Here is a 10,993-nt window from a genome sequence, read left to right as displayed (position 1 = left end):
AAGCTTGTACACGATTGTACACCCTTGTACACACTTGTGCACCATTGTACACACTTGTACACCCTTGTACACACTTGTACAACCTTTTACAAACTTGTACACACTTGTACAAACTTGTACATTCTTTTGTACACCCTTGTAAACACTTGTACAACCTTGTACAAACCTGTACACCCTTGTACACACTTGTACAAGCTTGTACACACTTGTACAAGCTTGTACACACTTGTACACCCTTGTACAAACTTGTGCACCCTTGTACACTTTTGTACACCCTTGTATTAATTTGTACAACCTTGTACAAACTTGTACACACTTGTACAAACTTGTACACACTTGTACAAACTTGTACACCCTTGTACACACTTGTACAACCTTGTACACACTTGTACAACCTTGTACACAATTGTACAACCTTGTACAACCATGTACACACTTGTACAACCTTGTACACACTTGTACAACCTTGTACATACTTGTACACCTTTGTACACACTTATACAACCTTGTACACACTTGTACAACCTTGTACACACTTGTACAACCTTGTACACACTTGTACAACCTTGTACACACTTGTACAACCTTGTACACACTTGTACAACCTTGTAAAAACTTGTACAAGCTTGTACACGATTGTACACCCTTGTACACACTTGTGCACCCTTGTACACACTTGTACAACCTTGTACACACTTGTACAACCTTGTACACACTTGTACAACCTTGTACACACTTGTACAAGCTTGTACACACTTGTACAACCTTGTACACACTTGTACAACCTTTTACACAATTGTAAAACCTTGTACACACTTGTACATTCTTGTACAAACTTGTACTTACTTGTACAACCTTGTACAAACTTGTACACACTTGTACAAACTTTTACATCCTTGTACACATTTGTACACCCTTGTACACACTTGTACAACCTTGTACAAACCTGTACAACCTTGTACACACTTGTACAAGCTTGTACACACTTGTACACCCTTGTACAAACTTGTGCACCCTTGTACACTTTTGTACACCCTTGTACACACTTGTTCAACCTTGTACAAACCTGTAAACCCTTGTACAAGCTTGTACACACTTGTACAAGCTTGTACACACTTGTACACCCTTGTACAAACTTGTGCACCCTTGTACACTTTTGTACACCCTTGTACACATTTGTACAACCTTGTACAAACTTGTACACACTTGTACAACCTTGTACACACTTGTACAACCTTGTACACACTTGTACAACCTTGTACACACTTGTACAACCTTGTACACACTTGTACAAGCTTGTACACACTTGTACAAGCTTGTACACACTTGTACAACCTTGTACACACTTGTACAACCTTGTACACACTTGTACAACCTTTTACACAATTGTAAAACCTTGTACACACTTGTACATTCTTGTACAAACTTGTACTTACTTGTACAACCTTGTACAAACTTGTACACACTTGTACAAACTTTTACAGCCTTGTACACATTTGTACACCCTTGTACACACTTGTACAACCTTGTACAAACCTGTACACCCTTGTACACACTTGTACAAGCTTGTACACGATTGTACACCCTTGTACACACTTGTGCACCATTGTACACACTTGTACAACCTTTTACAAACTTGTACACACTTGTACAAACTTGTACATTCTTTTGTACACCCTTGTAAACACTTGTACAACCTTGTACAAACCTGTACACCCTTGTACACACTTGTACAAGCTTGTACACACTTGTACAAGCTTGTACACACTTGTACACCCTTGTACAAACTTGTGCACCCTTGTACACTTTTGTACACCCTTGTATTAATTTGTACAACCTTGTACAAACTTGTACACACTTGTACAAACTTGTACACACTTGTACAAACTTGTACACCCTTGTACACACTTGTACAACCTTGTACACACTTGTACAACCTTGTACACAATTGTACAACCTTGTACAACCATGTACACACTTGTACAACCTTGTACACACTTGTACAACCTTGTACACACTTGTACACCTTTGTACACACTTATACAACCTTGTACACACTTGTACAACCTTGTACACACTTGTACAACCTTGTACACACTTGTACAACCTTGTACACACTTGTACAACCTTGTACACACTTGTACAACCTTGTAAAAACTTGTACAAGCTTGTACACGATTGTACACCCTTGTACACACTTGTGCACCCTTGTACACACTTGTACAACCTTGTACACACTTGTACAACCTTGTACACACTTGTACAACCTTGTACACACTTGTACAACCTTGTACACACTTGTACAACCTTGTACACACTTGTACAACCTTGTACACACTTGTACAACCTTGTACACACTTGTACAACCTTGTACACACTTGTACAACCTTGTACACACTTGTACAAGCTTGTACACACTTGTACAACCTTGTACACACTTGTACAACCTTTTACACAATTGTAAAACCTTGTACACACTTGTACATTCTTGTACAAACTTGTACTTACTTGTACAACCTTGTACAAACTTGTACACACTTGTACAAACTTTTACATCCTTGTACACATTTGTACACCCTTGTACACACTTGTACAACCTTGTACAAACCTGTACAACCTTGTACACACTTGTACAAGCTTGTACACACTTGTACAAACTTGTACATTCTTGTACATACTTGTACACCCTTGTAAACACTTGTACAACCTTGTACACTTTTGTACACCCTTGTATACATTTGTACAACCTTGTACAAACTTGTACACACTTGTACAAACTTGTACACACTTGTACAAACTTGTACACCCTTGTACACACTTGTACAACCTTGTACACACTTGTACAACCTTGTACAAACCTGTACACCCTTGTACACACTTGTACAAGCTTGTACACGATTGTACACCCTTGTACACACTTGTGCACCCTTGTACACACTTGTACACCCTTGTACACACTTGTACAACCTTTTACAAACTTGTACACACTTGTACAAACTTGTACATTCTTGTACATACTTGTACACCCTTGTAAACACTTGTACAACCTTGTACAAACCTGTACACCCTTGTACACACTTGTACAAGCTTGTACACACTTGTACAAGCTTGTACACACTTGTACAACCTTTTACACAATTGTAAAACCTTGTACACACTTGTACATTCTTGTACAAACTTGTACTTACTTGTACAACCTTGTACAAACTTGTACACACTTGTACAAACTTTTACAGCCTTGTACACATTTGTACACCCTTGTACACTCTTGTACAACCTTGTACAAACCTGTACACCCTTGTACACACTTGTACAAGCTTGTACACGATTGTACACCCTTGTACACACTTGTGCACCATTGTACACACTTGTACACCCTTGTACACACTTGTACAACCTTTTACAAACTTGTACACACTTGTACAAACTTGTACATTCTTTTGTACACCCTTGTAAACACTTGTACAACCTTGTACAAACCTGTACACCCTTGTACACACTTGTACAAGCTTGTACACACTTGTACAAGCTTGTACACACTTGTACACCCTTGTACAAACTTGTGCACCCTTGTTCACTTTCTTACACCCTTGTATTAATTTGTACAACCTTGTACAAACTTGCACACACTTGTACAAACTTGTACACACTTGTACAAACTTGTACACCCTTGTACACACTTGTACAACCTTGTACACACTTGTACAACCTTGTACACAATTGTACAACCTTGTACAACCATGTACACACTTGTACAACCTTGTACACACTTGTACAACCTTGTACATACTTGTACACCTTTGTACACACTTATACAACCTTGTACACACTTGTACAACCTTGTACACACTTGTACAACCTTGTACACACTTGTACAACCTTGTACACACTTGTACAACCTTGTACACACTTGTACAACCTTGTACACACTTGTACAACCTTGTACACACTTGTACAACCTTGTACACACTTGTACAACCTTGTACACACTTGTACAACCTTGTAAAAACTTGTACAAGCTTGTACACGATTGTACACCCTTGTACACACTTGTGCACCCTTGTACACACTTGTACAACCTTGTACACACTTGTACAACCTTGTACACACTTGTACAACCTTGTACACACTTGTACAACCTTGTACACACTTGTACAACCTTGTACACACTTGTACAACCTTGTACACACTTGTACAACCTTGTACACACTTGTACAACCTTGTACACACTTGTACAACCTTGTACACACTTGTACAACCTTGTACACACTTGTACAACCTTGTACACACTTGTACAACCTTGTACACACTTGTACAAGCTTGTACACACTTGTACAACCTTGTACACACTTGTACAACCTTTTACACAATTGTAAAACCTTGTACACACTTGTACATTCTTGTACAAACTTGTACTTACTTGTACAAACTTGTACACACTTGTACAAACTTGTACACACTTGTACAAACTTGTGTACACTTGTACAACCTTGTACACACTTGTACAACCTTGTACACACTTGTACAACCTTGTACACACTTGTACAACCTTGTACACACTTGTACCACCTTGTACACAATTGTAAAACCTTGTACACACGTTTACAACCTTGTACAAACTTGTACACACTTGTACAAACTTGTACACACTTGTACAAACTTGTACACCCTTGTACACACTTGTACAACCTTGTACACACTTGTACAAATTTGTACAACCTTGTACAAACTTGTACACACTTGTACAACCTTGTACAAACTTGTACACACTTGTACACACTTTTACATCCTTGTACACATTTGTACACCCTTGTACACACTTGTACAACCTTTTACAAACTTGTACACACTTGTACAAACTTGTACATTCTTGTACATACTTGTACAACCTTGTACATACTTGTACAACCTTGTACAAACCTGTAAACCCTTGTACAAGCTTGTACACACTTGTACAAGCTTGTACACACTTGTACACCCTTGTACAAACTTGTGCACCCTTGTACACTTTTGTACACCCTTGTACACACTTGTTCAACCTTGTACAAACCTGAAAACCCTTGTACAAGCTTGTACACACTTGTACAAGCTTGTACACACTTGTACACCCTTGTACAAACTTGTGCACCCTTGTACACTTTTGTACACCCTTGTACACATTTGTACAACCTTGTACAAACTTGTACACACTTGTACAACCTTGTACACACTTGTACAACCTTGTACACACTTGTACAACCTTGTACACACTTGTACAACCTTGTACACACTTGTACAAGCTTGTACACACTTGTACAAGCTTGTACACACTTGTACAACCTTGTACACACTTGTACAACCTTGTACACACTTGTACAACCTTTTACACAATTGTAAAACCTTGTACACACTTGTACATTCTTGTACAAACTTGTACTTACTTGTACAACCTTGTACAAACTTGTACACACTTGTACAAACTTTTACAGCCTTGTACACATTTGTACACCCTTGTACACACTTGTACAACCTTGTACAAACCTGTACACCCTTGTACACACTTGTACAAGCTTGTACACGATTGTACACCCTTGTACACACTTGTGCACCCTTGTACAAACTTGTGCACCCTTGTACACTTTTGTACACCCTTGTATTAATTTGTACAACCTTGTACAAACTTGTACACACTTGTACAAACTTGTACACACTTGTACAAACTTGTACACCCTTGTACACACTTGTACAACCTTGTACACACTTGTACAACCTTTTACAAACTTGTACACACTTGTACAAACTTGTACATTCTTTTGTACACCCTTGTAAACACTTGTACAACCTTGTACAAACCTGTACACCCTTGTACACACTTGTACAAGCTTGTACACACTTGTACAAGCTTGTACACACTTGTACACCCTTGTACAAACTTGTGCACCCTTGTACACTTTTGTACACCCTTGTATTAATTTGTACAACCTTGTACAAACTTGTACACACTTGTACAAACTTGTACACACTTGTACAAACTTGTACACCCTTGTACACACTTGTACAACCTTGTACACACTTGTACAACCTTGTACACAATTGTACAACCTTGTACAACCATGTACACACTTGTACAACCTTGTACACACTTGTACAACCTTGTACACACTTGTACACCTTTGTACACACTTATACAACCTTGTACACACTTGTACAACCTTGTACACACTTGTACAACCTTGTACACACTTGTACAACCTTGTACACACTTGTACAACCTTGTACACACTTGTACAACCTTGTAAAAACTTGTACAAGCTTGTACACGATTGTACACCCTTGTACACACTTGTGCACCCTTGTACACACTTGTACAACCTTGTACACACTTGTACAACCTTGTACACACTTGTACAACCTTGTACACACTTGTACAACCTTGTACACACTTGTACAACCTTGTACACACTTGTACAACCTTGTACACACTTGTACAACCTTGTACACACTTGTACAACCTTGTACACACTTGTACAACCTTGTACACACTTGTACAACCTTGTACACACTTGTACAAGCTTGTACACACTTGTACAACCTTGTACACACTTGTACAACCTTTTACACAATTGTAAAACCTTGTACACACTTGTACATTCTTGTACAAACTTGTACTTACTTGTACAACCTTGTACAAACTTGTACACACTTGTACAAACTTTTACATCCTTGTACACATTTGTACACCCTTGTACACACTTGTACAACCTTGTACAAACCTGTACAACCTTGTACACACTTGTACAAGCTTGTACACACTTGTACAAACTTGTACATTCTTGTACATACTTGTACACCCTTGTAAACACTTGTACAACCTTGTACACTTTTGTACACCCTTGTATACATTTGTACAACCTTGTACAAACTTGTACACACTTGTACAAACTTGTACACACTTGTACAAACTTGTACACCCTTGTACACACTTGTACAACCTTGTACACACTTGTACAACCTTGTACAAACCTGTACACCCTTGTACACACTTGTACAAGCTTGTACACGATTGTACACCCTTGTACACACTTGTGCACCCTTGTACACACTTGTACACCCTTGTACACACTTGTACAACCTTTTACAAACTTGTACACACTTGTACAAACTTGTACATTCTTGTACATACTTGTACACCCTTGTAAACACTTGTACAACCTTGTACAAACCTGTACACCCTTGTACACACTTGTACAAGCTTGTACACACTTGTACAAGCTTGTACACACTTGTACAAGCTTGTACACACTTGTACAAGCTTGTACACACTTGTACAAGCTTGTACACACTTGTACAAGCTTGTACACACTTGTACACCCTTGTACAAACTTGTGCACCGTTGTACACTTTTGTACACCCTTGTATACATTTGTACAACCTTGTACAAACTTGTACACACTTGTACAAACTTGTACACCCTTGTACAAACTTGTACACCCTTGTACACACTTGTACAACCTTGTACACACTTGTACAACCTTGTACACACTTGTACAACCTTGTACACAATTGTACAACCTTGTACAACCTAGTACACACTTGTACAACCTTGTACACACTTGTACAACCTTGTACACACTTGTACACCCTTGTAAACACTTGTACAACCTTGTACAAACCTGTACACCCTTGTACACACTTGTACAAGCTTGTACACACTTGTACAAGCTTGTACACACTTGTACAAGCTTGTACACACTTGTACACCCTTGTACAAACTTGTGCACCCTTGTACACTTTTGTACACCCTTGTACAAACTTGTACACACTTGTACAAACTTGTACACACTTGTACAAACTTGTACACCCTTGTACACACTTGTACAACCTTGTACACACTTGTACAACCTTGTACACACTTGTACAACCTTGTACACAATTGTACAACCTTGTACAACCTTGTACACACTTGTACAACCTTGTACACACTTGTACAACCTTGTACACACTTGTACAACCTTGTACACACTTGTACACCTTTGTACACACTTGTACAACCTTGTACACACTTGTACAACCTTGTACACACTTGTACAACCTTGTACACACTTTTTCAACCTTGTACACACTTATACAACCTTGTACACACTTGTATAAACTTGTACACACTTGTACAACCTTGTACACACTTGTACAACCTTGTACACACTTGTACAACCTTGTACACACTTGTACAACCTTGTAAAAACATGTACAACCTTGTACACACTTGTACACCCTTGTACACACTTGTACAAGCTTGTACACACTTGTACAAACTTGTACACACTTGTACAAACTTGTACACACTTGTACAAACTTGTACAACCTTGTACACACTTGTACAACCTTGTACACACTTGTACAAGCTTGTACACACTTGTACAACCTTGTACACACTTGTACAACCTTGTACACACTTGTACAACCTTTTACACAATTGTAAAACCTTGTACACACTTGTACATTCTTGTACAAACTTGTACTTACTTGTACAACCTTGTACAAACTTGTACACACTTGTACAAACTTTTACAGCCTTGTACACATTTGTACACCCTTGTACACTCTTGTACAACCTTGTACAAACCTGTACACCCTTGTACACACTTGTACAAGCTTGTACACGATTGTACACCCTTGTACACACTTGTGCACCATTGTACACACTTGTACACCCTTGTACACACTTGTACAACCTTTTACAAACTTGTACACACTTGTACAAACTTGTACATTCTTTTGTACACCCTTGTAAACACTTGTACAACCTTGTACAAACCTGTACACCCTTGTACACACTTGTACAAGCTTGTACACACTTGTACAAGCTTGTACACACTTGTACACCCTTGTACAAACTTGTGCACCCTTGTACACTTTTGTACACCCTTGTATTAATTTGTACAACCTTGTACAAACTTGTACACACTTGTACAAACTTGTACACACTTGTACAAACTTGTACACCCTTGTACACACTTGTACAACCTTGTACACACTTGTACAACCTTGTACACAATTGTACAACCTTGTACAACCATGTACACACTTGTACAACCTTGTACACACTTGTACAACCTTGTACATACTTGTACACCTTTGTACACACTTATACAACCTTGTACACACTTGTACAACCTTGTACACACTTGTACAACCTTGTACACACTTGTACAACCTTGTACACACTTGTACAACCTTGTACACACTTGTACAACCTTGTAAAAACTTGTACAAGCTTGTACACGATTGTACACCCTTGTACACACTTGTGCACCCTTGTACACACTTGTACAACCTTGTACACACTTGTACAACCTTGTACACACTTGTACAACCTTGTACACACTTGTACAACCTTGTACACACTTGTACAACCTTGTACACACTTGTACAACCTTGTACACACTTGTACAAGCTTGTACACACTTGTACAACCTTGTACACACTTGTACAACCTTTTACACAATTGTAAAACCTTGTACACACTTGTACATTCTTGTACAAACTTGTACTTACTTGTACAAACTTGTACACACTTGTACAAACTTGTACACACTTGTACAAACTTGTGTACACTTGTACAACCTTGTACACACTTGTACAACCTTGTACACACTTGTACAACCTTGTACACACTTGTACAACCTTGTACACACTTGTACAACCTTGTACACACTTGTACAACCTTGTACACACTTGTACAACCTTGTACACACTTGTACAACCTTGTACACACTTGTACAAGCTTGTACACACTTGTACAACCTTGTACACACTTGTACAACCTTTTACACAATTGTAAAACCTTGTACACACTTGTACATTCTTGTACAAACTTGTACTTACTTGTACAACCTTGTACAAACTTGTACACACTTGTACAAACTTTTACATCCTTGTACACATTTGTACACCCTTGTACACACTTGTACAACCTTGTACAAACCTGTACAACCTTGTACACACTTGTACAAGCTTGTACACACTTGTACAAACTTGTACATTCTTGTACATACTTGTACACCCTTGTAAACACTTGTACAACCTTGTACACTTTTGTACACCCTTGTATACATTTGTACAACCTTGTACAAACTTGTACACACTTGTACAAACTTGTACACACTTGTACAAACTTGTACACCCTTGTACACACTTGTACAACCTTGTACACACTTGTACAACCTTGTACAAACCTGTACACCCTTGTACACACTTGTACAAGCTTGTACACGATTGTACACCCTTGTACACACTTGTGCACCCTTGTACACACTTGTACACCCTTGTACACACTTGTACAACCTTTTACAAACTTGTACACACTTGTACAAACTTGTACATTCTTGTACATACTTGTACACCCTTGTAAACACTTGTACAACCTTGTACAAACCTGTACACCCTTGTACACACTTGTACAAGCTTGTACACACTTGTACAAGCTTGTACACACTTGTACAAGCTTGTACACACTTGTACAAGCTTGTACACACTTGTACAAGCTTGTACAAACTTGTACAAGCTTGTACACACTTGTACACCCTTGTACAAACTTGTGCACCGTTGTACACTTTTGTACACCCTTGTATACATTTGTACAACCTTGTACAAACTTGTACACACTTGTACAAACTTGTACACCCTTGTACAAACTTGTACACCCTTGTACAGACTTGTACAACCTTGTACACACTTGTACAACCTTGTACACACTTGTACAACCTTGTACACAATTGTACAACCTTGTACAACCTAGTACACACTTGTACAACCTTGTACACACTTGTACAACCTTGTACACACTTGTACACCCTTGTAAACACTTGTACAACCTTGTACAAACCTGTACACCCTTGTACACACTTGTACAAGCTTGTACACACTTGTACAAGCTTGTACACACTTGTACAAGCTTGTACACACTTGTACACCCTTGTACAAACTTGTGCACCCTTGTACACTTTTGTACACC

Source organism: Macrosteles quadrilineatus, unplaced genomic scaffold, assembly GCF_028750875.1.
Source record: "Macrosteles quadrilineatus isolate MER2022 unplaced genomic scaffold, UCM_ALF_1.0 Scaffold_45__1_contigs__length_977938, whole genome shotgun sequence".
Taxonomy (NCBI): domain Eukaryota; kingdom Metazoa; phylum Arthropoda; class Insecta; order Hemiptera; family Cicadellidae; genus Macrosteles; species Macrosteles quadrilineatus.
The sequence above is the reverse complement of the archived record's forward strand: the minus strand, read 5'-3'. Positions refer to the sequence as shown.